The sequence below is a fragment of the Chamaea fasciata genome, unplaced genomic scaffold (genome assembly GCF_029207755.1).
Source record: "Chamaea fasciata isolate MVZ Bird 193981 ecotype frontalis unplaced genomic scaffold, bChaFas1.0.hap1 SCAF_40, whole genome shotgun sequence".
Taxonomy (NCBI): domain Eukaryota; kingdom Metazoa; phylum Chordata; class Aves; order Passeriformes; family Sylviidae; genus Chamaea; species Chamaea fasciata.
The window spans coordinates 1,002,535-1,029,337 of record NW_027094125.1 but is presented as its reverse complement, the minus strand read 5'-3'; the positions used below and the strand labels follow the sequence as shown (position 1 = coordinate 1,029,337).

Here is a 26,803-nt window from a genome sequence, read left to right as displayed (position 1 = left end):
TCTCCTAACTGGTGATTTTTGTCAAATATGCTAATCTGCTAAATTTGTAAAACTGTATTCTCCCTGGGGGGTGGGTGGTGATGGGTGTTTTGTGGACATTTCCCATATCTGCTTTTTGGAGGTGTCCAATAAAGATCAGCCTTTCTATTACCTCCTCTATAATATTGTCTCCAAAGGGTGTTACTTTATTTCTAGGTTCTGTAAGGCATCAACGCAGCGGGGCCTCCTGGCACCCAGGAGATCACTGTGACACAATGACATCTTGGGGAGCCAAGTGTCAGCTGCAAACACAGCGGGGCCTCATGGAAGCCAGGGGCCACTTGGACAGTGCCAGGGCACGTGGAACTCAGTGTCCACTGTGACACAGCACAGCCCCATGGAACTCAGCAGACCACTGTGACAACATGGAATCTCACGGATGCAAGGCTCTGCTTGGGCAAAGTGGGGCCTCCTGGGTCACAAAGCCTTTTCCATGTGCCACCTTCACTTGGCTGTGGTGTCCTTGTTTATTTGCCCACCTGAACCCCTCTCCATCTCTTCCCCATCACTGGATCTGGCCCTCTCAGTTCTGAACTCAGTGGTGCCTCCAGCACTGAAGCCCCTCATCTCCAGTCTGAGGAATTAGGAACTCCTGGAGTCCATGAGGAAACTGCTGACTGGATTTCAGAAGCCATAAACTGCCTCTTTTCTTCTGCAGAACCTTCTGAATGTAACTTTTTTCAATCTCAGTCTTTTTGTCCTTTTTTTTTCATTGTTGCATTTTCCTAATATATTCTTACTGTATGTTTTCCGCAAACAAATATCATTACTCACAGTATTTCCACATGAATATCTGCCATTATTCAGTATCTCAATGACTTTCAAAAGCTTTGTTCCTTGTGTATCTGAATAAAATAATGATTTTTTGCAGATGTGAAAGAAAGAGGCTCCCAGCAGAGCCAGCACAGCCAGGGACAATGGCCCTGGCTCTTTCCACATCTGCTCTTCTCAGCTCCACACTCCCCTTCGCAGAGCCCTTCTGTGGGTGCAAGGCTGGGCTGCTGTGGCAGTTTGGTCATTGTCCTGCTGCGTGTCCGTGCTGTGACCACCCTCCACAGTAAGGGCCTCAAAAGGCAAAGGTCACATGTGGAAGCACAGAAATAACAAATGAGATCAATTCTCTCCTTCCCATCAGCAGACAATGTCCAGCCAGCTCCTGGCAGGAAAGGAGCGAATTCATGCACTTTGTACTTGGTATGAGAAATGTCTCAGTAAAAGACATCCGCAGCCCTCACCACCACCCCCATCCCCCTTCTTTTCCCTCAGTTTATTGCTGACCATGACCTCACAAGGAATGGGACATCCCTGGGGTCAGTCCAGCCCAGCTGTCCCCTCCCTGTGCCCTCAGGAACACTTTCCCACCCCCAGCCCATTGGTTGTGGGGGTTGCAGAGACGCCCTGGGCAGAGGTCAGGGCAGGGCTGGCAATGTCAGGGCAGAGCCAGGGGGGCAGAGAGATGGGAGTGTGCAGCCTGCAGGGACACAGGGGCAGCTGGGGGACAGCGCAGGACAAGCTGTGCCGGACATGGCCAAGGGCCCTGGCAAGGCTGGCAGTGCCCAGGAGAAGCCAAGTCCTGGTGTCCTGGGGCACAGCAGCCTCTGTGCCACCAAGGGCTGTGAGGAGATACCTTGTCCTGAGGCCCTGTGCCTCCTGGCACAGCCCCAGCAAGGCTGGGCACTGTCAGCCTTTGTCCTGCCCTCAGCATCCCCCTCCCATCCCAGTGGCCTCAAGGATCTGCTGGAAGGAGTCCCTGGGGAGCCTTGGTCAGGAATGGCCCCGGGGGGCTCCTTAATGCTCCCAGGGACTGCAGGTTCTTCAAAGGACCTTGGATTTTGGCTTTTGCCTTGGAGTCTCTGAGAGGTTTGTGCAATCATGGCCTCCAATTATCTGCTTTAATTAGTTCCTTGAGATTCTTAGCCAGTGACAATACTCAGGCTCATTAATCCTTCAAGGTAGTCAGGTTAATTGAAGTACTTATTGTGCCACTGAGTCTCTTAGAGGTTTGTTCAATCTTGGCCTCCTATTATCTGCTTTAACGAGTCAATTTAGAGCTTTGCATTGACACTCAGTGGGCTCATTAATGCTTTGAGATACTCAAGGTGTTTAAGGTACTTTGTTCTTTCCCACACTGAGTTTCTGAGAGGCTTTTGTGCAATCCTGGTCTCCAATTCTCTCCTCCAAGGACTCCATGAGGAGCCTGTTTTGGACATGGACATCAGTGGGACCCATTAATGCTTCCAGGCACTTTGGGTTTTTATTCCGACTTTGACTCCTGGAAAGGTTTGTGCAATCTCCTCTCAGGCCCTGAGGTTCCAGGGCTCAGCACCAAATGCACCACGGGGCTCATGAGGATCAAGCAACTCCTGACAAACCATGGCTGTGCCTTGATTTCCCTCTGCTCTAGTGCAGTTCTTTAGGAAGTCTTTTTTCCTGGAGTAATGGAGAAATCTTTCAAAGAGCTTCAAATAAACCCACATTCCTATTTTCAAGGGTGTGTTTGTTTTGTTTAGAGAAGAAGTGATTGCGGCATTAAGTGGCTGAAATTAACCCAGGGACTCTCCTAAGGAGGTCTGGCCTGCTCAGTGAAGCTGTGCCTTGAGGTCTGACCCAGTATGGACAACCTTGCTCCACATTCCACAAGCCCATCCTGTCTCTCCTCTCTCACCTGGGACCTGCTTTGCTTGGAGAACTGGCTGCACTCAGGCAAAGAGGGGTTTTCTTCCTTTTTTAGCAATCTAAAACTCCTAAATTTCAGACAATCTCCTCAAATGGGTGTGCTAAACCCAAGGTGCCAACAAGGAGGTTCCCCTTCCCCAAGAAACAACCAAACAAAGAATGTTTTAGACACACAGGAAGTTGTACAATAAACACAAATCCAGAGTTGGCTGAAGGCAGAATTAGACCAACTCCTGAAGGACAGACAAACTTTGAACTCCTTGCAGCTCTGAGCTGCAGCTGGGTTGTTGGGAGGTGTGTGAATGTCCCCAGAGTGAGGGGAAGGGAAATGCAGAGAGGCCTGGGAGTGCTTCTGTGCAGACAGGTTGTGGGGAAGGGCACTGCAGGCCTGGCCTGGGCCAGGAGTGAGGGGCTGTGGCCATGGACACTGCCCTGAGCCCAGTGCCTGCGCCCCTTGCCCAGGGCTGGTGTCAGTGGCCAGAGCCAGAGGGGATCCCTTGCTGGGGGCTGTGCCATGGCCACCTGCCCTGTGCCGCGCTGGCTGCTCAGGCGCCGCGGAACCAGCAGCAAACGCCACTGCCAGGGCCAAAGGCAGCTCAGCCAGACAGAAAGGGGCAGTGCTGGCCACTGTTCCCATGGCAGCCCTCCCTGGGACACCACACCTGGGTCACCTGTCCTGGCAATTGCCATGGAAACCCGGCTCATTGGGAATGCAATGGTGGAGAAAGGTTTTAGTAGGGCCTGTCCCAATAGGACAGAGGGTGGTGGTTTTAAACTAAAGGAAGAGAGGTTCAGATAAGGAGAGATAAGGAAGAGATTTTTGATGATGAGGTTGGTGATCCAGCAGGACAGGTTCCCAGGGAGGTGGTCAATGCCCTATCCCTAGAAACATTCCAGTCTAGCTGGGACAGGGCTCTGAACAACCTGATCTGGTGAAAGATGTCCCTGCTCATGGCAGGGATTTGGATGAGATGAGCACTGCAGAGCTCTTCCCATCTGTGATAAATGTCCTGGAATTAATTTGTGTTTATCATGATATGCTGTATAAAACTGTATTTTTAGGTTTAAGGAATGAAACATTCCTGGAAGGACTGCCTTTGCCAGCAATCCGAGAGTCGCCCACTCTCGAGACAAAGGAGGGTGGCATCCATGGGAGATGGGGCTGTCTGAGATAAGCACAGCCATCAGCGATCGTTGGCCAGGTGATCAACACCTGATATCAATCTCTTCTACCTCATCAAGGATGTACATCTGAATATCAGACTCCCAGACGCCCAGACAAAGGCCTGTTCCTCCCTGGAAAAAACTATTCACCAGACCAGTGACCAGAAAAGGAACCCAGTGAATATGCATCAAGAACCAGAGGAACAAAGACGGATGAAGTAATAGATTGTGCAAACCAGAAAAGGTGTATAAAAGTAGACCCTGCACTGACCGAAATTGTGAACCAGGGGGAATTCGCTGCCATAGGGGCCGGATCTGTGGTTCACCCGGTGCCGATCGCAGGATTGGAACTGTGTTTTGCTAGTGGCTTTATCGAGGGGTTTGTTGGGGTTTTTTTTTTTGGTCAATTTTTAATATATTCTTTTGTTTTATGAAGTTGGCTGATCATTTATGACACATTCCAGGATTTATAACCATTCCAGGATTGCATGGGGAGGAGGGGCTGTTCACTGGACTCCATCCACTCCCTTGACTCCTCCTTGTCTCTGCTGGAGCCCACATCCAGCAGCCAAAGCCAGCCCCTTCTCTGGCCTTTCCCCCCTGCCCCAGGGGCTGCCAGAGCCAGGGGGGCAGAGGTGACCTTCGGGCTTTGCAGGGCTCAGGCACAGCGGCTGTGCCAGAGTCAGGGCTGAGGTGACACTGTGTGGGCTGGGGCAGAGCCCAGGCAGAAACGAGCCCTGAAGCAGCAGCTCTGCAGTGGTGGCCACCAGGCCGGGCTGCCAAGGGAGGCTTCTGGCCATGGCCTGGAAGCAGCTGCTGCTGCCAAGGTGCCTTTGGTGCCTCAGGCTCTCCCTGGCACAGCTCCCAGCACGGCACTCCGCACTTGTGCCTGAGCCCTTCCCTGTGTTGGGGCTGGCCTGGGGCTTTTCCTGCAGCAGGATCTGCCCTGGTTATGGCACAGGAAAGGCAGTTCCTGCTGGAGCGGGAGGCTCTGCCTGGAATGGGCTCCAACAACTCCAGCAAGGCCCTGTTTACTTCAAAATTGCTTCCTAGAGCACTATATTCTAATAATTGTTATAGCTCCTGTACTGTGGAGTAAATAACTTTTTTAAATTTACTCTGTGGTGTAAATGAATCTTTCTGTCTAATCCTGATCAGAATCAATCATAGCTGTATTTATAGAAATGTATCTGGTGTTCCATCATTAATCCTGTGGGACAACTTGCATTTTGGTTCAATTCCACCAGTCCGGTCTTTTACACATAAACCTTTGACAAAGTCTGGGGCTAGGACTGGATCTGGCTGATCCCAGTCTCCTTTCTGAGATGGAATTTTTAACGTCTAGGTGTCCTGGAGGAATTCGAGGGTCCATGGTGGCTGCTGGGTGTCATTTCTCCCGCTCATGACTCAGCAGGAGTTTCTCCCATGAAGAAGTGAAGCTTTTGCCTGAAGCTTTTCCCACTCTGCCCACGACAGGAAGCCCTGTGAGTGTCTGGGACATCCCAGCTCTTTGGCAGCCTGGGCACTCCTGGGATGTCACCGTGGAGCCCCCGTGAGTGCCTGTGACAGATGGGTGCCTTTGCAGCCCAAGGTGCCCTGGGATGTCCCTAGGGCATTGCTGGGACTGCCTCTGACCACAGGGCTCTTGACCATCCCAGCTCAGGCCTGGAGCCAGAGTCCCTTGCCATGGCAACCATTTGCAGTCCCATTTCCAGGGCCATGGGATCCCAGAAGCACAGAACTGGCTGAGTTGGGAGGGAGCCATCAGGATCCTGGAGTGCAACTGCTGGCCCTGCACAGGACACCCCAACAATCCCGGCCTGGCCCTGGCAGCGGTGTCCAAACGCTGCTGGAGCTGAGAGAGCCCTGGAGCTGTGACCCTTCCCTGGGAGCCTGTTCAGTGCCCCAGCAGCCTCTGGGGGAAAAACCTTTCCCTCAGATTCAACCGAAACCTGCCCCGGCTCAGCTCCAGCCATTCCCTGCAGTCCTGTCCCTGGGCCCCAGAGGGAAGAGGTTCCACAGCCCCCAGCCAGGGACCCACTCCCAAGGCTGTTTCCAGGGTAGCCAGGGCTGGCCCCAGCTGTGATGCTCGGTTTCCACGGGCCGGGCTTTAGGAATGGGATTCCCCAATTTCCTGCTCCTGCTAAAACCGTGCCGGCCCTCGCTGACCTCCAGCCTCCCCCTGAAAGTACAAAAGGCAAAGATCCCAGGCTGGGATAAGAAAAATTTATTGAGAACAGCAACAAGATAAGCAACAAATAGGAACAGAAACAATATTAATAACAGAAGGCATAATACAAACGGTGTACATGGTAAACTACAACAACTCCTACTACAACTGACTGGCTCTTCCTGGCCATGCATTTCCACCTGCCTGGAAAGGACACCCTTCTCCTTGGGAGAGAGAGAGAGAGTCCCTTTCCTGGCCTTGGCAATGACCTGAGTTTGGACTGAATACAATGACAGGGCCATGACCAGACTCTGACGGTCTTCCATCCCACCTCACATCATTGCCAGGGGCAGGGAAAGGGACAGGTGTCCTCCCAGCTGGGATCACAGTGAATGTGGGTCCCCAGGGTCCTTCCCGGTGTGGGTACTCTGATGGGGAATGAGGTTGGAGACACACACAAAGCTCTTGCCACAGTCGGGGCACTCACAGGGCTTCCCTTAATGGTGCCTCCGTTGGTGTTGGGTCAAGGCAGAGCTCTGGGTGAAGCTCTTCCCACACTGGGGGCACTCGTAGGGCCTCTCCCCAGTGTCGATGAGCCGGTGGGTGACGAGCTGGGAGTTTTGCTTGAAACCCTTCCTGCAGTCAGGGCAGCGGAAGGGCCTCTCCTCTGTGTGAATCCTCTGGTGCCTGAGGAGATTGGAGCTGGTCTGAAACCTCTTCCCACACTGGGGACACTCCTAGGGCCTCTCCCCGGTGTGGATCCTCTGGTGCTTGATCAGGTTGGACCTCTGGCTGAAGCTCTTCCCACACTCCAAGCACTTGTGAGGCTTCTCCCCATCCATGCTGCTCATGGACCACAAACTCAGAGCCCCGGCTGAAGCTGTGTCCACCTTCCTGGCACAGGTTTGGTCTTTCCTCCTCAGAGCACCCTGGGATGAGTTTGGAGCCCCTCCTCCTGTGGCATCTCTGGGGCTTTTCCTCCCCATTGGATTCCTGCACTGCGGAGCTGCTCAAAATAGTCTCTTCCATGAGGTTCTGCTGCGTGGATTTGTCCTTCCCAGTCTCCATGTTCAGCTCCTTGGCTGGGGAAGGAAGGAAGGACAAGGAGAGGATGGGATTTGCCTCTGTGCCAGAGGGAAGGGGAAGCAGAACCCCTCAGCTCATCCCTGGCAGGACGGCATTGTCCTGCAGCCGGGGGCCATGCTGGGCTGGGAGTTGGAGCAGGAGAGAGGGAGAAAGGGGCACTGACTTCTTCCTGACCTGTCTGGCTCTCCCAGGGCATCTTTCTCTTCCTCGCAGACTAAAGTATAAAATTAATAAATAACTAAAGTTGAAGTATAAAAAAAACCCAAACCAAACTCTGGCAGAGTCAGAATACAACCTGACATCCGGGGAGTCCGTGTCTTGGTAGTGCTCCAATCAAGTTGTACCTGCAGTCCTCCTGGAGTGACAGATGCGGTTTTCCTGAAGCAATACTCCTGTAGAAGGGTGTAGTTTTCCTCTGAAGGTCCAGTAGTGGTGTAGATGGGTCTGGTCTTCCTCTGGGAATCCAGTGGGGACAGGCTCCTTCTGGTGTTTTCAATGTCAGATTATATCCAGGTAGGAATGTTTGGCTCCTCCCTCAGGGTGGAGCATCTCACAATGGGATGATGTAATTTTATCAGTCATGCAATGAGACTGAATGGCCCATTAACAGAAGATATCTGCCTGGAGGGAGGATGGGTCATAGAAGAGATAAAGAGCACTGCCCCACCTGGTTTTATCAACTGGCCCATTAGCAGAACATACCTCCCCTTGGAGTTGTGAGGCATGGGTCATGGAAGAGATAAAGAACACTGCCCCACCTGGTTTAAACAGATGGTAAGAGAATACAAACTTTTGGTTACATCTTGCATTGCAACACGAAACAATTGATCAAATGCATATTCATGAAGATTATACACATTTAAACATGTCTTTGTGTGCACATTTTCGTGGAATTCTTTAGCTTAGTTTGACCCCTGACCTCATCTTCCTAAAGCACGTGTCACAGCGCAGATGTGATTTTGAGACTTTTGTATTTTATTTCCTCTCGAGGCTGCCTGGTCTGGTTTGACAGTTATTGATGGCCAAAGGGTCGGTGGTGGATTCCTCTTGTCTCTTTTGGTGTTATTTGTCAGAGCTTTTTTTTTCAATGTTATCTAATCATCCAGACATTTTAGGCAAGGTTTTTCTTTCAATCAACATCAGCTTTTTCTCTATTGTCAGTCAGTTAAAGAAATAAAGTCATCAGTCATTATTTCACAACCACAGTCACTTGTGCAAAAGTTAATAATACACAGCATATTTTAATATTTTAATGTTATTATTTTCTATTAAACAATATCATTTATTATTATAGTTATAGTTATATTTATGGTTATGTTTATCATTTTTATAATATATATTTATTGTTTTACAATGTACTCTATTTCAATATTTAGCAAAACCCTAAACTATAATACATTTATCACACTGAAATATGCAATGTCCACAGGGATTAGAGTAGTACCAAAAAGGGATGACAAATTATACTATATCAAAATCAGTTAAAAAGAGGTGACAAACTGTACTACATCAAAATAATTTGCAAAAGCCAACACAGAACAGCAAAAGCTAAGAACTACACAGTTATTTCTAGCAGGTCTCCTGGCCTAACAGAACACCAGGGCTGTGCTAAATTTGCAGATTTAAGGAATTACAAGTATGCATGCTAGGAGTACTAAGGATACATGAAAGGTATGTAAATGAAAAGGCAAAAAATCATCTTGACAGATTAAGACTGTCTTGGGTTAAAAAGTCATCTAATGGTGTAAAACAGAAAAATCCTCAGTCCGTGCTCTGCAATACTCTACCAACTCCAAAAACTGCCATCAATCTTTCTTTTTTTGGTCTGGGGTAATGGTACATGTCAAATTCCTTGTATTCTTTCTTGATTGATGCACACATGTAACTCTCCAGTCAAAACCTGTCCCAGACATTTTCCCAACTATTTCACCTTTTCCTCTACCAACTGCGCCTTCTTTTCAGACACTCCAAGTCCCCTTTTCTAGCAAGGAAATTAGGCAGCTTCACAGAAAAAAAAGCCTTTTCAGCTACCTTTTCCTACTCTCCCCAAAAAACCAAATGTAATTCAAATTTTAATTCAAAATCTAATTTTAATCCTAAATGCAACAACCAAATTCCTGAGGGTGAGGTAAATTCTCTTCATATTTTCTGTGTCATTTCTCACCGTTATTAATTTGCATTCCCACTTTAGCCATCAAATCCCTCCCCAGTAAATTACGTTCAAAATTAGGAACAAAATTACGCTCAAAATTTGGAACAAAGTGGAATTTGTGCATTTCAAACCTATCCTTCACCTCTACTAAAGTGCACTCACTCATCCTATCCACTCACCGCTTGAATAATCACAGATCTTTTTGACAATTTTCCCTCCTTAGGAATATAATTTAGGGTTTAAGTATAAAAAATTAACAATCCATCTCCATTATCCTCTGGACTTCTATCTGTCCATGATCCCATTGTCACTCCTGGCTACTTCTCTCCCTCCTTTCTCTTTTCTCTTCCATGCAAGCCTAACTTTAAACTTTCTCCACCTTTCCTCCCCATTTTCTTCCTGAATTTCCCAGCTCCGGGAAACAACATCCTTTTTTCCACACAACAAGAGATGATCCTGGTAATTCTCTTCTTATCCTCAGCCACTGTCCTCCTACTCAAGCACTGTCTGCTCCTTCATAATTTGTCAAGTTATTTATCCCTGCTCTTTCCAGTCTAACACCCACCCCAGCCCTGGGGGATTCTAAACCCAGCAGTGGGGACTCCACCCCGACCCGTGGGGGCTCCAACCCTATTATTCCTTAAGGGTATCGTTGCTTTTACCCAGGACTAAATCTGGGAGACCCCAGTCTTCTCGGGTCTTTCAATCCGCCCTCGGGGATTCAAAGCCCACACCTCTCACAAGTACGACTCAATCAAGCAGCAAACACCTGAATTTGGTGCAGGTGGTTCTTGTCTGCCCCTGCCGTGAGCCAGAGGACAGCTGAGCTCCCCCTGAAAATTCAGGAATCCTGCTGACAATAGGTTTTGTTTCTCTTGTCTAGGCAAGGCAAAGGTGCATCCTGCTTCTTAGGCATGTGATTAATATTTGGTGACTCCTAATAGTTAACTCATGCTTACATGAGTGAACTATTGATCACCTCCTTTCACAGGCTGTGCCGGGCTCTGGGCCAGCAGAGAGGCCGGGCAGGGCTGGCCATGGCCGGCAACAGGCCCTGAGCCCCACAGGAGGATGGAGCTGGGCCACAGCCAAACTGCCCCGCAAACCTGGGCTGAGCAGCCGGGGCTGCCAGCGCCTGGGGACAGAGGCTGGCATGGGTGACAAATGTCCTGGGCCCCCTCCCTGCTCTGTCCATGACACCAAGGGCACAGAGCAGCCTCCTCTCTGGGGCACTTGCCTGTTTTCAACGCCTTCCACAGGCGCCGGCCCTGCCCCACAAGGCCTGGCCTGAGTCCTGCCCCTGCACGCTCCCACAGGCTGAGATGGACACTGATGGTTTCTGTGCCAGGCTGTCTGAGCCCAGCCCAGCTCCCTGCAAGCTGTGCCAGCTGCCCTGAGCTCTGCGCAGCACCAAGGGCCTCTCCCCAGCACGGCCCAGCCGGCTCTGGCCCCACAGCTCTGCTCAGGGCAGGCGGCTCTGGGCAGGGGCCCCACGGCCTCAGCCCCTCGCAAGGGCACAGCAGCAGCTGCAGCTCAGAGAGGGCTCAGCCCCAGCCATGGGGAAGGTGCTGGGCCAAGGGAAGAGGAGGCTCCCTGTGTGCCCTGCTCCCCTGTCCCTGAGGTCCTGAGAGCTCTGCAGCCCCTGCTGCCATCCCATCTGCCCAGGCCAGCACAACAGCCCCGGCCTTGGGGCCCTGCGGAGCTGCTCCTGCTCCAGGCCCAGGGCCCATCCCAAAGCTGGAGCAGACAAAAAACTGTGCCCATTGCTGTTCATTCCTGCTCTGATGAGGATGGATCCTCAGCCCCTTGCAGGTTGCTGATGAATTTTACTACTGCAAAGGACTCTTCTTTCTTGAGCTCTTCCGTACAGGAAATCAGTGAAGAAAGCTCAAAAACATTTGTTCAAAAAAGTTGAACAAATCATGTCCCTGAGAATAATTTAACTTTTCAGTTATTCTATGGTTAATTAGATTTCAGAAGTGTATTCAAAGTGAATATAATATATTGAAAACAATGCAGAGAGAACTGTTTTGTCCTGTGAAGTTTTCCTTTTCCTGTTTATAGATTGATATCAGCAATATGCAATTGATATTGACCCCCAGCACCTTCTGATGCAGTCTGAATAGATATGAAAATCAAGACCCTTCATGGCTGACAATCCATTAGACTTTGTCCCCAGGCCCTCCCCACAATTTCCCTCATCCAACCCTTGGCACTCCTATGGATCAGGAGCAGTGTGGCCAGCAGGAGCAGGGCAGTGATTCTTCCCCTGTGCTCAGCACTGGCTGGGCAGCACCTCAAGTGCTGTGTCCAGTTCTGGGCCCCCCAAGTTAGGAAGCACATGGAGGGGCCGAAGCATGTCCAGAGAAGGGAAACAAGGCTGGTGAGGGGTCTGGAACACAAGTGCTGTGAGGAGGGGCTGAGGGAGCTGGGGTTGTTTCTCCTGGAGAAGAGGAGGCTGAGGGGAGACAAGGTGGTGTCAGGGCATGGGTTGGACTTGACGATGCCCAAGGTCTTTTCCAACCTTGCTGATTCTGTGATTCTCTGAAACCACCCTTGCAGCAGTTGCAGGATGACGTCTGGGCCTCCTCTTCAGAAGGTGCAGCAGCCCAGGTCCCTCAGCTTCTCCTCATAGCCCCAAAGCCCATCCTGTCAGTTTTGCAGTGTCTGCAGCTTCTCCTCATGGCCCAGAACAGGGAGCCCCAGAGCCAGACACGGCAGCCCAGATGTGCCCCCCTGGCCTGTGGTGCCTCTGGCAAGGGAGCAGCGCCAGGCCCTGCAGGAGCCTGTAGACAATTCCTGAAGCACTTGGAGGGTGATCCTGCTCCCTAAGGGACGTTCCCATGGTGCCAATTTAGAAACTGAAATGGGGAGTGGGGGCAGAGGGGAAAGGACAAGCAGGGATTGGCTGTTTGCAGGGGAGAAAACAGGGATGGGCAACAGGAAGAAATCTGGACAAGGGAAGAGTAAAGAAAGCCAAGGTGAAGCAATGGAAATGCTCAGGGTAGTTTGGGGGTGGCTGCCAGGCAGTCCTGGCTCTGAGCAACAACATCTGCAATGTCACAGGAAACTCACAGTTGATGGGAACAAACTTTCTGGCTGACTTCGGAGGGCACGACAAAGCTGAGTGGTTTCCGTCCTGTCCCCCAGCCCTTCCTGGCCCCAGGGGCTGATGGCATTTGTGCTCCCTCAGGTTCATCTCCTGTAAGAGACGGTCCGAAGATCCCTCATCTGCCTCACGACCATCGTCAAGGACAGAGACTGAAACCCCTAAAAGGGACTTTAAAATCTCAATACAGGAGTTCTGGCCTGGTTGAGGTGGGATGTTGGCCAAGTGCTGCCTGCAGGTGTGTTCGATGGAAAAACCCAGCACCCATATCGGAACATCAGAACCTGAGCAGAAACAATGGGCAAGTCACGGTGAAGTGACCGCGCCTGCTGACTTGTACTGGTTGACACTGTACCTGCTGACGACCGACTTGTTCTGGGTTCTCTAAATGAACACACTGCAATGATTTCCCCCACCTGTTTGGCCAACTGCCTGTCGCTTCGGAGAGGACTATAAAAACCCTGGGGACCCCCGCTCACTTTTGTGATCACCCCACTGGAGAAACTCACGTCTATAGGCATCTTCAAAAGCCTCGAGGACTCGACCCTCCATGTTGGTAGCTATAATCCCCTTTCCCTCTTTTTCTGTTTTTCTAACTATTCTCTTTTTTCTCTCCCTACTATCGCATTCGTTGGCACTAAATAAAGGTGCATTTGTGATTGAGTAAACTGAGTTTGTCCCCCGCTGTGTCTTTTGTGCTCCGAGATCCCTAAAACGAACCATCACGAACCCCGCTTGTGTGAGCGGATCGTGACAGATGGTGATGACAGTGATGTCAATTATGCCAACAGTGATATTGACGATGACAGTGCCAATGATGCCTCTGTCCCCAGGTGTCCCATTCATGCTGCATTGCTCGGATGTTGATGGATGTTGATAATGATGTCAATATTAGGATTGACAATGATGACAATGACAATGCCACTGTCCCCAGGTCCTGTTCATGCTGCACTGCTGGGATAGTGATGGATGGTGATGATATTGAGGACGTTGATGAATGTTGATGATGATGATGTTAGTGATGACATTGACAATGATGACAACAATAATGTTAATGGTGACAATGCTGTTGATAACAATGACAGTGCCACTGTCCCCAGACATCCCATTTGTGCTGTGCTGCTGGGATGGTGATAGATGGTGATGATGTTGACAATGTTGATGGATGTTGATGATGATGTCAGTGATGACATTGAGAATGATGATGTTGATGATGAGAATGACAATGATGACAATGACAGTGCCACTGTCCCCAGACATCCTGTTCAGGCTGTGCTGCGGGAAGGCACTGGGATGGTGATGACAGTGATCTTAATGATGACAACAATAATATTGATGATTACAATGATGACAATGACAGTGCCGCTGTCCCCAGGTGTGCCGTTCGTGCTGCACTGCCAGGATGTTGATTGATGGTGATGATGTTGACGATGGTGATGGATGTTGATGCCAGTGATGACATTGACCATGATGACAAACAACACTGATGTTGATAGTGACATTTACAGTGATGACAATAATGATGTTGATGATGACAATGATGACAATTGTGGGAATGCACAAGATCCATCAGTCACCGATAGACGATGATGTTGATGATGACAATGACAGTGATGAAAATGACAGTGCCACTGTCATTTGACATCCTGTTCATGCCGCGCTGTGGGAAGGTGCTGGGATGTTGATGGATGTCGATGACAGTGATGTCAGTGATGCCAGTGATAATATTGACGATGACAATGATGACAATGACGATGCCACTGTCCCCAGACATCCTGCTTGTGCTGCACTGCCGGGAAGGTGATGGGATGGTGATGATGTTGATGGATGTTGATGATGATGTCAATGATGACATTGACAATGACAAGAATGATGATGACAATGACAATTATGACAACGACAGTGCCATTGTCCCCAGGTGTCCCGTTCAGGACGGTGCTGGGATAGTGATGGATGTTGGTGACGGTGGTGTCAATGATGCCAGTGATGATATTGACGATGACAATGATGACAATGACAATGCCACTGTCCGCAGACATCCTGTTCGTGCTGGGCTGTGGGAAGGCGCTGGGATGGTGATGGATGTTGATGACAGTGATGTCAGTGATGCCAACGATGATATTGACGGTGCCAATCTAACGATGGCAATGATGTCACTGTCCCCAGGTGTGCCGTTCGTGCTGCGCTGCTGGGAAGTTGATGGATGGTGATGATGTTGACGATGTTGATGGATGTTGATGATGTTGATGATGTCAATGATGATATTGACAATGCTAACAATGATGATGTTGATGATGACAACGACAATGATGACAATCGTAGTGCCACTGTCCCCAGGCATCCCATTCATGGTGCGCTGTGGGAAGGCACTGGGATGGTGATGACAGTGATGTCAATGATGCCAATGATGATATTGATGGGGCCAATGATGTCACTGTCCCCAGGTGTGCCGTTCGTGCTGCGCTGCTGGGATGTTGATGTTGACGTTGTTGGATAGATGATGATGATGATGTCAATGAAGACACTGATAATGATGACAATGATGACAATGATGATGCCAACGATGTCACTGTTCCCAGGCGTGCCGTTTGTGCTGCGCTGCGGGAAGGCGCTGAACGAGCGCAAGGCCGAGGTGCGGCTGCAGTTCCGGGAGGTGCCTGGGGACATCTTCGCCCAGCAGTGCAAGCGCAACGAGCTGGTGGTGCGCCTGCAGCCGCGCGAGGCCGTCTACGCCAAACTCAACACCAAGAAACCCAGAATGTTCCTGCGGCCCGAGGAGTCCGAGCTCGACCTCACCTACGACAGCCGCTACAAGGTACCCCAAATGGGCTGGGGACATGGGAATGGGGTTGGGGACATGGGGCTGGGGACACAGGGGCAGGGACATGGGAATGGGGCTGGGGACACAGGAATGGGGACATGGAAACGGGGACATGGGGGTGGGGACATGGGGGTGGGGATACGGGAATGGGGGTGGGGACACAGGAATGAGGGTGGGGTCATGAAAATGGAGTTTGGGGGCACAAAAATGGCGTTTGGGAACACAGAAATGGGGCTGGGGACACAGAAATGGGGCTGGGGACATGGAAATTGGGGTGGGGATAGGGAAATAGGATTTGGGGACACAAAAATGGAGCACTGAGACCCAAAAATGGGGTTTAGGGACCCAAAAATGGAGTTTTGAGACCTGAAAATGGAGCACCAAGAGCCAAAACAGGGTTTGGGGACCCAAAAATCTAACATTAGGACCCAAAAACGGGGGTTGGGGACATGAAAATGGAGCACTGAGACCCAAAATGGGGTTTACGCACCCAGAAACGGGACTGGAACGCCAAAATCGCAACACTGAGACTCAAAATTGTAGTGTTGGGACCCCAAAACCGGGGGTGGACACCCCACATCTCAGGGGGGTCCCTACACCTGGAGGGGTTCCCAAAACCCACCTGGGTACCCCCAAATCCCAGGTGTTCCCCACACACCTGGGGCCACCTCAAACCCAGAGGAGCCCCTAGAATTGCCAAACCCCACACCTGGCAGGGTGCCCCCAAAGCCCAGGTGTCCCCCCACACCTGGGGGTGTCCCCCACACCTGGGGGGTGCCCCCAGACCCCCCCCCCCCCCGACCACCCCGGTGCCCCCCAGGATGTGAAGCTGCCGGACGCCTACGAGAGGCTGCTGCTGGACGTCATCTGCGGGAACCAAATGCACTTTGTGCGCAGGTGAGAGGGGACAGGTGACACCTGGGGACAGGGGGGACATGGGGGGACAGGTGGGACATGGGGGCAGGTGACTCCTGGGGACAGGGAGGGCATGGTGGGGACAGGTGGGTCATGGTGGTGACAGGTGGGACACAGTGACAGGACTGGGGACAGGGGGGACATGGTGGGGACAGGTGAGACACAGTGACAGATGTGACGTTGTGGGGGCAGGTGTGACTTGGGATCAGGTGGGACATAGAGGGGAGGGCACAGGTAAGACATGGGGACAGGTGGGATGTAGGGGGTCAGGGGACCAGTACCCGTGGGACCATTTTGGAGGAGCTGAAGAGTCTGGGGGGGCACAGGTGGGACGCGAGGGGGACAGGTGAGTCCAGCTTGGGGAGGGCCAGTGGGACCAGTTTAGAGGGACAGGTGGGACCAGTTTGGGGGCCCAGGTGAGCCCTGGGGTTTCCCAGGTAACCCTGGGGAGAGCCCCAGGTGAGGTTTGGGGGAGTTTTGGGGTCCCCCAGCTCAGTTTTTTGGGGTGTCTCCCCCCCAACAGTGACGAGCTGCGTGAGGCCTGGCGCATCTTCACCCCCCTCCTGCACCAGATCGAGCAGCGCCGCGAGCCCCCCATCCCCTACCCCTACGGCAGGTGAGACGGGAGGGCACCTGGGGGGGCCTGGGGGTGATATGGGCTGGACTGGGGGGCCTGGGGGGCTGAGGAGTACCTGGGGGAGAACCTGGGAGGGCGGGGGGGTGGGTACCTGGTGCAGGAATTTGGGGGTCTGGGGGACACACCTGAGGGGGAGGGGCTGGTCCCGGGGGTCCTGTTGCAGATTTGGGGGGTCCCAGAGGTTCCACTGGGGGGTTGCGTTGTCTCGAGGATTTGGGGGGATCCCGGGGGTCTCACTGGGGATTTGGGGGGATCCTGGGGGTCTCAGTGGGGATTTGGGGGGTCCCAGGGATTTGGGGGGATCCCGGGGGTCTCACTTGGGATTTGGGGGGATCCTGGGGGTCTCACTGGGGATTCGGGGGGTCCTGGGGATTTGGGGGGTCCTGGGGGTCTCACTGGGGATTTGGGGGGTCCCAGGGATTTGGGGGGTCCCGGGGGTCTCACTGGGGATTCGGGGGGTCCTGGGGATTTGGGGGATCTCGGGGGTCTCACTGGGGATTCGGGGGTCCCGGGGCTCCCCCCTGACCCCGTGTCCCCCCTTTCCCAGCCGGGGCCCCCCCGAGGCGGACGAGCTGCTGCGGCGGGCGGGGTTCCTGTACGAGGGCACCTATCGGTGGGTGCCGCCCCCCGGGCCCGACCCCCACCCCTGACCCACGGCTGGACCCCCGGACCCAGGGGGGGACCCTCGCAGGGGCCTCTCCAAAAACACTCCAGGGCTCTGGGCTGGGGGTTGGTGCCCCACGGGACCCCCCGTGCCCCATAATCGCCCCGATCCTACCCCATGGACCCCTCAGTCCCGACCCATTGACCCCCCCTCGCCCCCAACACACTCCAGCCCCCCAAAAACACTCCTGGGCTGGGGATGACCCCCAAACCCCCCCCGCCCCATAGAGCCCCCCAGCCTTGCCCCATAGACCCCCCCTGGGCCCCCCAACCGCCGCAGCTGGGACCAAAGCTCCCCCACCCTCCAATCGAGTCCCCGAAGCATAATTACCCCTCCCCCCCCGCGCTGGGAGCAATTAATGCTTAACGCCAATCAATTAATCAATTACCTCGCCATTAACCAGGACTAATTAAACCCACCTTTGGCTAATTAATTACCACCAGCACCTTCTAATTGCCCCCAGGCACTTATCGGGCAGACCCCCGCCCCCCCATGGCACTTATGGGGCAGAACCCAAACACTTGGGGGGGTCACGACCCCCGGCACTTTTGGGGCACCATCCCCACTGCGGGGGCGGGGGGAGCCCCTGGACCCCCAACGGGGGCGGTGCTGAGGCGCAGGGGCGGGGTTTATGCTAATGAAGAAGGGGTTATGCTAATGAGGAAGGGGGTTATGCTAATGAGGAAGTGTTGCCATTGCCATGGGAACACTGAAGGGGCGGGGCCAACAGGCCAGCAGCCAATTCAGAGGCAGCAGAGTGGAAGGGGTGGGGCCAAAGCAGAAGGGGGCGTGGCCTTGCCGTAGCACCGGTGTCGCCGCTGTCGCCTGAGCACTCAGCGGGGGGATCCGCGCCCGGAGCGTGTCAGGGACAGGCCCAGGCGTGGGGACACCGGGACACCAGGGCTGGTGGCACTGTCTGCACGCTGTCCCTGCGGCCTCGCCCCCAGCCGCTGAGGGGGCAGCAGCTCCGAGCCACCCCCTGATGGCACCGAGGGGCCTGGGGACACCGCGGGGGGCCGGGGGCTGGTGTGACACCGCGGGGCCTGAGGGAGCCCAGGAGAGCCGAGGGACGGGATGGAACCTCTCTGAAGCAGGTGTCAGCCCTGGCAGAGCTGGGCCTCGCGGAGCCCCGGGGCCACGGGGAGCTGCCAGAGCTCAGGGTGGAACCCAGGCCCCCGTGTGACACCGCTGGGCCCCGTGGGAGCCAGGAGAGCTTTGTGACACAGTGGAGACTGATGGAACCAAGTGTCCCTTGGGACACAGAAGGGCCAGAGGGAGCCCGGGAGAGCAGAGTGAGGTTATGGCACCTCATGGCACCAAGGCTGCAGAGTGTGACACAGAGGGGCCTCGTGGAGCTCAGGAGAGCCCTGTGAGGCTCTGGGCCAACACGGCACCAAGGTTCCCCTGTGACCTGACAGAACCTCCTGCACGCAAGGGACCATTTTCCCCTGTGCTTGGAACTGGTGAGGCCACACCTCGAGTGCTGTGTCCAGTTCAGGGTGTCTCAGTTTAGGATGGACACTGAGTGCTGTGTCCAGTTCAGGGTGTCTCAGTTTAGGATGGACACTGAGTGCTGTGTCCAGTTCAGGGTGTCTCAGTTTAGGATAGACACTGAGTGCTGTGTCCAGTTCAGGGTGTCTCAGTTTGGGATGGACATTGAGGTGCTCGAGTGTGTCCAGAGAAGGGCAATGAGGCTGGTGAGGGGCTTGGAGCACAAACCGTGTGAGGAACGGCTGAGGGAGCTGGGGTTGTTCGTCCAGGAGAAGAGGAGGCTCAGGGGAGACCTCATCACACTCTACAACTCCCTGCCAGGTGACTGCAGCCAGGTGGGGGTTGGGCTCTGCTCCCAGGCAACCACCAGCAGAAGGAGAGGACACAGCCTAAGGCTGTGCCAGGGAAAGTTGAGATTGGAGATCAGGAAAAGATTCTTCATTGAAAGAGTGATTGGGCACTGGAATCGTCTGCCCAGGGAGGGGGTGGAGTCCCCATCCATGGACGTGTTAAAGAAAGAATGGACGTGGCACTTGTCCCTGTTTGAAAGACAGGAGTCTGCCACAGGAGGCGGGAACCTCCTTTGAAATAGAGAATGTGACCCCCTTCCCTCCGAATTATCCTAACTTTGAAATTCAGGGGCTTTCAGGCAAAGAGATGGGAAAAGGAATAACAGTTCTTCAGTAGTCTGTGTAACAAGGCAAAGTGACACAGACCCCCAAAGGAGATCACCTTAGTGTAGAAATCTCCCCCTTTATGTACCTTTCTCTGTACCTGACATAACTGAAACTAGACTGAGACCCAACAGAAGTGAGCAGAAGGAAGGCACCTGCTGGCTGGCCCAGCTGCAGTGCTGCTGCCCGCAGGTTCCACCATCCGGTCACCGTCCTGCTCTGTCCACGCGTCTCTCCAGCCTCACTCCCGGCTGCCTCTCATCCTTCAAGCGATTTCCAACCATGCAGCCTGCAGCTGTGCCTTTCCCATGGGGCCTTCCCGTGAGAACAAACCTTAACCACTTCTACAGTTATAAACCAAAGCCTTCGTCTCCCCCCTCTTTTTTAATTAAGCAACAAAAACCTGCTAAAAAAACCCCAAACAATTTCTAAGGCGTTAACAACAGTGGTAACAAGAATAACTGTTAACAGAAGCCTGCTAGGAAAAACCCAAACAACTTCTAAGACATTAATAACAGTGGTAACAGTCAGAACTATAGCAACCTTTCAAAACCTAACACAGGCATACAACCTTGTAACTATGTGCACATAGAATCGGGAGGGTGAGACAAAAGGCCGCACACACGCTGAGGGAATCCATTTAACTCGGTGGCCTGTGGAGACACAGGCATAACCTCTCCCCATGTCAAGAAGTCCATTCTCCAATCAGTAAGTCCTTTATCATCACAGGAGGTTTGGGATGAGGCTTTGTGTCAAAGGAGCTGTGCCTCTCACCTGCCGTTTGTCCTGTATCATCACGATTTAAAGAATTGAGAATGTATAAGGCCTTGGTTAGTCTGTTGTGAGGGCGCTCCAGTTCTCCCTTTCTTTGTTTCTCAAGCACGGTTTTCAAGGTCTTATGGGCAATAGCTTGCCCTGTGGGCGAGTGTGGAATGGCTGTATGGTGAGACACGCCCCGCTGCTGTAAGAAGTGATGGGTTTGCTCTGAGCTGTTTGCTCTGAGCTCCATTGTCTGTTTTGATGGTATGTGGAAGGCCTAGAGTGACAAAACAGATGAGGCAGTGCCAGAGAGCCTTGGAGGGAGTCACATGGAGTTCTTTGAAGTCTCCCCCACAGAGCATTTCTGGTCACAGTTTCCCCTCATTCCGTGATCTCTGCTGCCTGGGGTTTTTACTCTAGGGAAGCTTTTTGTTTTTTCCCTCTGTCAGCACTCAGAGAGTCCAGCACAACATCCCTGCACTCACCGTGGCCCTCCAGAAACCTGCCTGTTGGCAGAGGGCTGGCTGGACACATCTCCCTGTTTGCAGGCGGGAAAGGGCAGGGCACAACAACCCGGTGGGTCCAGCAGAGGTGATGCTTGTGCTTCTGTCAGCAGAGCAGCTGCTGAAGGCACTTTCAGAGTCTTCAATCAGACCTGCTGGTCACTCCAAGTCACAGCTCGGGGTTCTCAGTCACTTGTTCAAGGAGAGCTCCTTTTGCATTTTCCCGATTCCCCAAGAGTATGAAATTGAAATCACAGACTCAGGGAAGCTCCTTATCTTTATAGTGATCCCTCCCTTGATCTTTCCCTTGCAAAGTGCCCTCAGCAATGTCCTGGAGGTGATGTAGAGCTGGGAGAAGACCTGACCCAGAGAGACCCTCCTGAAACCAGAAGCCCCCTCTCCTGCCTGGGCACCGCTGGTGGCACACGAAGCTTCCCAGCCTGCAGCCATGCCCAGGGAGCCCACACACCCCGTGCCTCCGGCAGGGCAGCAGGGAGGCTGCAGGCTGGGGGCTGTGCCAGCTCTGGGACATCATTCCAGGCAGCTGCACTGCCCTGCAGGCAGACACTCACCATGGCAGGGGCTGCCAAGCCTTGGCTCCGAGGGAGCTCTCCTGTGTACTCCCAGCCCAGACTGCCTTTCCCCTCTCTCTGCCTCCCACCAGATGCGAGGGATAACCCTAACCCTAACCCTCCCACCAATGGAGGCATCTCATCCTGGGTTTGCGTTCCCAGCGTTGGAGGAACACCCAGTTCCCATCCCATACCTTCCACTGAGCCACAGCAGGTGAGTTTCCTCTTGCCTCTGTACGTGTGTGCCCAGACCAGACACCTGTGTGTGAGTGAGTTCTCTCAGCTGCCACGGGAATTAATGAGCACAGAGGGCAGGAGTGAGCTGGTCCCAGGTAAATACCCAGGCACAGATGCCAGAGGTGGTCCCACGTCCCCAGGAAAAGGAGCAGGTTCCTATGGAGGACTGTAATTGTCCTGGCATTCCCTGGCCAGGCAAAGCAATGGGGTGCCAACGGCCTGAAGGAGTTTTGGACAACTTCTTGGGTGGGCTAAGAAAGGTGATTCTCACTGGGACTTGGAGCTGACCAACAGGGAGGAGCTGGTCAGGAATGGGCTCAGCAGTGTCCCCCTTGGCTGTCCCGACAATGAAGTGGTGGGGTCTCAGGTGCCAAAAGGCAGTGAGCAAGGCCAGCAGCAGAGCGTGGGCCAGGGCACTGCAGAGGAGAAGAATTTGATGTTCTAGGACACAAGAGGTGCCATGGCAAAGGCAGGTCTGAAGGCTGAAGGAGCTCAGGAAATCTTAAGAGGTCCTGCAGGAAAGCCTCCTGCCAGGACAAGAAGGATGCCTCCAAATCCCCATGAAATAGGCATCCTTCTCCCGAGGCTGCCTGGCTCAACAGGCACAACTCCAGGACAGAGAGGCAGCAAACAAGAGATGGAAACGGGGCAAGTTGCAAAGCAGGGATTTAGCACACCTCGCCCCAGGATGTAGGGATGAAACCAAAAGCAAAGCTCCCAGGGGTTTGAGAGATGCTGGGAAGGGCAGAGGAAGCACCAGGAGGTGTCCAGGAATAGAAGGTCCTGCTGAGGGAGTCTCGCCCATCCTGGAGCTCTGGCACAAGTGGGCACTGGGGCTCCTGTGGACATGTCAGCCTTCCTCTGGGAGGGATTGGGCTTGTCCATGGCACGGCTCTAGACTCTGCAGAATCTCCTTGAAGCCAGGCTGATGAGCTAAATACGTCTGCATTAATGCAGAATTGGGTCTCCAAAATCCATCTGGTTTGAATTTGTCTCCTTAGGTTGAGACCTCTTTGTTTTGACTACATTCCTGAAGTCTCAGCCTGGGAGTTCAGGGATTAGGGGAAATTGTCAGGATGTTTACATTGGCAAAATCTCTGAGGGTGCCAAGGTCCCCCTGCACTCAAGGTCCCTCCTGAGAGCTGGGATGGGTGAGGATGGCTCATCCTGAAGCACAGTTGCTAAGGGGATCATGGAATGATGGAATCATAGGATGGGTTGGGTGGGGAAGGACCTTTAAAGGCCATCGAGCCCAACCAGCTGCCATGGGCAGGAACATCTCCAACCAGGGCGAGCTGCTCAAAGCCCCGTCCAGCGTGGCTCTGGATGTTTGCAAGGATGAGGCATCCAGCCCCTCCCTGGGCAGCCGGTTCCTTGCTTTCACCACCCTCTGTGTAAAAAATCTCTGCCTCTGGTGGGATCCCTTGGATGACAGTGTGAGGAGCAGAAGGCCAGCGCAGCTCAGGGAAGGGAGAGACTCATTCGATGGCACTGCTGGCCTGGGCAGGATTACCACGGCTCAGAAAGGCCACAGGCAGGGCAAGGGAAGCCAAACCCGGGCCAGTGGTGAGAGAGCAATCAGGGCTGGGCTGAGGGCTTGAGAGAGGATGAGGAGGATGAGGAAAGAGGACTCCCTGTCCTTGCCTGCCCAGAGGGTCCTTCCCCAAGAGCTTTGCAAGTGCCTGAGCTCTTGGTGCCCTTGGCCATGGCAGTCGTCTGCCCCAGTGAGGTCTGTGAGGAGACAGGTTGTCCTTGTGGCACTGGGGCTGTGTCCTTGCGGCCCTGGGGACGCTGGGCACCGTGACACTGCTGTCCTTCCCTGGGCATGGCCCAGCACAGCCCAGGCTGCTCCAGGGAGAGCCCTGGGCTCTGGGAGGGACAGGATCGCCCGTCCCAGGGAGCAGGATTCAGGCCTTGGCCCTTCTGCTCCCTCAAACAAAGGGTTTGCTCAGCACCAGAGCCAGTGCCCAGTGCCTCTGCCTGCAATCACAGCCTCCAATTCCCAGCTGTAACGAGGCCCTGGGGAGGCTTCATCAGAAAGGGCTTTCAGTGGCAACTCTTAAGGCTCCAAGGCTCTTCGGGTTTTTCTTCTAACTTGGATTTCTTGAGGGACTGCTGCTGTCTCCTGTCAGGATCTGAGGATCCTGGACTCAGGACACCAAATCCACCCCAGGGCTCATTCAAAGGAAGAAAGGCCTAATGAGTCGTTACCTTCCCAGCTCTTTGTCAAGTCTTTAAGACTTGTACAGCTAATTAGAGAGGTTCGAGGACATGAGATGAAGGTTCCAATGCCCATTTTGAAGGGGTGATAACAGCATTGTGCAGCTGACACCGATCCAGGGTATCCTAAGGATATCCTAAGGACACATGGAGAAACAGTTCCTCATGGCCCAAGACGGGATGGAGAACTCTGCCCATCTCCCCCACCCCCGGCCCTTTGTCTCAGTGACCACCTGGGACCTGCCTCACTTTCTGTGACATGAGACTTGTCCACTGAGTTCTGTAGTGACGTTACAGCTCCTCTGCACCAACTTCCACCTCCTTTCACCCTAGATCTGGCTGCCAACAGGCACGGAAGGGTTTCTGCTAATCATAAAACAGAAAAGATATTAGTTAAAAATAATAACAACAAAAAACCCCATAAAAACCCCAAACTAAAACCACCAGCAACAAAAGAAACAAACTAACAAGCAGAACCCCAGAAGCCCACCCAGCTCCAGAGGTGGAACATGCAAAAGAGCCGGACACAACAAATGATTCCCACATCCTCCACGACCCCTGCAGGCGGTGCCCCTCGGGCAGGTCCTGCCCAGGGACCCCTCACAGCCCCACGGGTCCCGGCCCCGCTGGGTTTGACAGGTCCCCTCCCAAAATGCTGAGTTCAGTTCTGACCCAGCATTAAAAACCCCAAGACTAAATAGCAGATTCCAGAATCCTGCAAAATCCCGCGCAAGAACATTTCGCTATAAAATCACAAGTATTAACAAAAGCTGAGAAAGTCAACAGCGTTCGAAAACAAGCTTCAAGCACTTGGACTAGAAGAGCTCAGGCAATAAAATGAATTGGAATGAACCCTCTCTTTCTAACATGTGAGCAATGCAATGAAGGATTTATCTTAATTTTACTGTAGCCACTATTAATAAAGTGCAAGATTTAAGAGTCTCGAAAAATAAAAATAAATAAATAAAAAAGACCCCTCCACTATACCAAAAAGACAAACCTCATTTTTATTTACTGTCATGAAGCTCCTGAAAAAACAATCAAATCATCCTGCAAGTTCAGAGGTACAAAAGAAATCTGACTTGAGTTTCTGCACCAAATCACAGCAGGGTTTGTCCCACTGGCCATTCAGAATGGGAGCAAACGAACGAATCCATATTTTCCAAGATATTTTCCATGGTCATCCTCCATTTCTTTAAGGAAGATTGCACCAAAGACTGATTATATTCTGCCTGGGAAGAAAGATGCTTTGAGTTATTTAAGCTTTGAGGTGCATTTAAAAATGACTTTCACTAAAGTCAGATAACTCCCAGGCTTGAAGGTAAGGCTTAAATAAAATTAGCCACTTGCCTGCAATATTTGCAGACAGAACACACTGGAATGCCCTTTCACACGAAAATCTAAAAGAAAAACTTAAATCTAATTCTGGCCAACACCAGCCGGAGACAAGATGAGAGCTGTTACCAATTCTGAGTTTGGTTCCCAAAGTGATTGACCCCAAAGCCTGCGATGAACTTTGGCAGAATTGTGCACAGCGGCTCTGAAACCCGGGCCCGCAATGACAGAAGTGTTTGGACCTGGGTGACGTCCCTTCCAGCCACCAATTGCACAGTGACAGCTGCTGCTCCCACAGGAAAATGGGCTTTGGGGTCATTGGAAGCACCAGCCCAGCCCAGTGCCTGGCTGCATTGTAATGAACAAGAGATTCACTCAGCCAATATATCAAGCAACAATCAATTTATCAATTCATTAGTTCAAATGATAAAATGTGAGCAAAGCAGCGTGCTGGGTACAGTGGGGGGTTCCCGAATGCTGAATTTTGCTGGTATTTATTGCCCATCTTCATAAAGCACTACTCAGCAGGTTTTTTTGGTGGTTTCCTCCTAGTTTCTATTTGTGAAGTCCGATTTCCATACCCCATTGTGATCAGTTCCTATTGGTGACATCGAATTTCTATTACCCCAAGGTTGTAAATTAGTGATGGTGATGTCCGTTTTCTCTTTCCAGAATCATACATCAGTGATGGTGATGTTTGGCTTCCTCTCCCAGGATCATGCATCTGTGATGATGGGGTCCAGTTTTCCTTTCCAGGATCCTCAGTTTTTTTAGCTTAGGATAAGCCCACTTCCTTCTTTTATTTAGTGGTTACCACTCCTTTTATATATCCTAAAGCTGTAGTTCAAAACCTCTCACTACAAAGCAGCTCAAAGCTTACAATAATTTTGTTTCAAAGCAAATAATAATACTTATGCATTCTTCTATCCTACATGCTAAAGGCCTGAAAAAAACCTTTAAACTTATATTGTGAGAACTTTAAAACTCACATTATTCACGTGTAAGCATGCAAAATATTTGTCCAAAAAGCCTCTTTCCATGCTCTTTTTCCTGTTTGTTTATTAAAACTCGTTTTCATAACTGTCCCATGGCCTCATTCGACATATTTCAAAACAACTACACGGGTCACTTTATGTTTTTTTTTTTTTTTTTTTTTTTTTTACCTGACAGGAAACACAACCCCACATTTCACTGCAGGAACCCCGGTAGGGGAAGGAGGGGTTGGTTTGGAAGCTCCTGAGTGCCCCCAGTGCAGCTGAGCCCGGAGCCATCCCTGCCCTGCCGAGCAGCAGCTGAGGAGCAGGAGCACTGCCCAGTGCGCCCCGTCTGTGTTGAGAGTGTGAAAAAATGAGTTTCGCTCTCTTGGAAAAATTTATAAGTTTAATTAAAAAAAAATAGACAGTTTAGGAGACAGGAAAGCAAAGGTATCTCGGCCGAGGGTGCCTCCCCGGAAAAGGACACTCACTCCTTCAAAATCCTTGTTTTTAAGGATTAACCTTTTACATATGCGGTTTTTTTCAAACATTCTTTTGAGTCCAGATGTCCTTTTGGTTTTTGGCCCCCCTTCCTTCGAAACTTG

At 52.2% G+C, this 26,803-nt stretch overlaps 1 long non-coding RNA gene and 1 pseudogene across 1 annotated transcript; one reads left to right on the top strand and one right to left on the bottom strand.

Moving 5' to 3' along the window:
- Positions 1-26,803, bottom strand: part of LOC136303665 (zinc finger protein 850-like) — a 141,473-nt pseudogene that overhangs the window by 91,428 nt on the left and 23,242 nt on the right.
- On the top strand, positions 16,046-17,833 carry LOC136303689 (uncharacterized). The gene is made up of 3 exons (XR_010724275.1): positions 16,046-16,114; positions 16,656-16,748; positions 17,317-17,833. It is a non-coding gene; the product is annotated as an uncharacterized lncRNA (long non-coding RNA).